The sequence below is a fragment of the Chrysochloris asiatica genome, unplaced genomic scaffold (genome assembly GCF_000296735.1).
Source record: "Chrysochloris asiatica unplaced genomic scaffold, ChrAsi1.0 scaffold00001, whole genome shotgun sequence".
In the NCBI taxonomy this organism is placed as follows: Eukaryota; Metazoa; Chordata; class Mammalia; order Afrosoricida; family Chrysochloridae; genus Chrysochloris; species Chrysochloris asiatica.
The window spans coordinates 27,870,050-27,871,972 of NW_006408519.1; positions in this window are offsets into that span (position 1 = coordinate 27,870,050).

Sequence of the window (1,923 nt, forward strand, 5' to 3'; positions counted from 1 at the left end):
GATGACATCGTGTGTGTCACAGTGGAACTGGACTCCACAAGATTGTTAATGGCTGCCTTTTTAGAAGTAGACTGCCAGACCTTTTTTCTGAGATGCTTTTGGGTGGACTCAGACCTCCAAACTTTCAGTTATGTGGTACTTTGAATTTACTTGACAACATTTTTCTAGCTAGTGTTTTCTTAATTCCCACTATGTGATTGGGTGGGACCTTGCAAATAAGGCATTGTTGTTGTTAAGTGCCGTTGAGTCAGTTCCGACCCCACAGTGACCCTGTACAGGGTTTCCGAGGATGTAATTCTTTACAGCAGTAGAAAGCCTCATCTTTCTCCCGCAGAGCGGCTGGTAGTTTTGAACTGCTGACCTTAAGGTTCGCAGCCCGATTCGTAACCACTACGCTACCAGAGTACCTTGCAAATAAGGCCTACAGGACTCTAAGATTGGAATTGATTAGTTTTGCCATCCAGCTAGGTTTAAAAGGAGCCACGTCATAAGCAGGAATGGAAGATCCCAGGACAATCTAGAAGGAAGAGCATGAGTGGAGCGTGAGATCCCTACCTAGAAGAGCAGTGACAGCAGAGGCAATGGTAGAGGTGAAGCCAGAGGTAGTGGCAGAGTTGGTGGCATGGAAAGACAGAAGCTGCAGGCTCTAGGCCTAGGACTAGGGCAGCGGTCAAGAGGCCACATGGCTGAGAAGCTGAAAACAAGAGTGAGGCATGCCTACAGCATGACAAACAAGAGGCATTCTTGACTAGAGAACTGCTGAGTTGGTTGTGATCCTGCCTTGTGTGTACCCTGTTCATGTCCCTAATAAACCCCATAACCATGAGTATTGTGATGAGTTCTGGGTGACCACTGCAATAGATTATTACACCCAGATGTGAAGCGGAGTGTTCTGTGGGCGGGATGGTTGGTGTCAGACTAGGATAAAGAAGGTTGTAGGGTGGAAGCAGTTCTGACCTTCACTTCATAGGAATTGACCTTGGGCTGATTTTGAATTTGCTTCTTTTCCCCCCTGTGAAGCCAGAGAAGTCAGATATGGTCCCCACATGGTCTTTGCAAGTTAGTATCTGAGCTTGTCAACTATTTGCACCATCCAGGGATTCCTATAAATCTTAATCCTAAGGAGATAGAAGAGGAAACATTAGTTTGCACTTTCTTGGACAAGTACTGGCCCTTCAAAATTCTGGGATCTCCAGGGAACTCTCTCACAAAAAGATGTCAGCAGTTCCAATGGCAGTATGTATGAACTGAAGCCAGCCTGCAGAACAGGAATGTTCTGTGTTCCATCAAAGCAGGTGGATTTCTCTGTCCAGGATTTTTTTCTTTTTCTTTTAGCTTTCCTTCTTCTACCCAACTTTAACCCCACTTGTTGTTGTTATTGTTAGGTGCCATCTAGTCATTTCCAATTCTAAGTGACCTTGTGCAGGGTTTTCTGAGGCTATAAATCTTTGTGGGAGTGCAAAACCACATGATTTTCCCAAAGAGTGGCTGAACTTGTGGTTCATAGTACAGTGCTTATCCTACAGAATCATGGCTTAGACTCAGTAAAAAGGGGGAATCTGGTCAATGGAAGCCAATCTTCCGAAAAAGAACTGAGCTGTGACCTCTATAAGCAGGGTTCTGTCTGTCTGTCTTCCCTTTCCCTTACGGTGGCATTCCTTCTTGTGGTTCTGAGAAGTCGTATGTGGACAGCGAAACCTGCGTTTCATTTCTGCTGAATTTTGTTTTCAATTTAGGATCTGGTTTCCAGATTGACTTGTGAACATCTAAAGAACTCAATGTCATCATGACATGTTGTTGTTGTTGTCGTAATGTTCCTCAAATGCCAGTTGGTCATCAGCACAGAAATGGGTGGTCAACATGCTGATGTGACCGTGGAATTCAGCGTGGGAACACTACGAAGGAAAGATGAGAAACAAACAA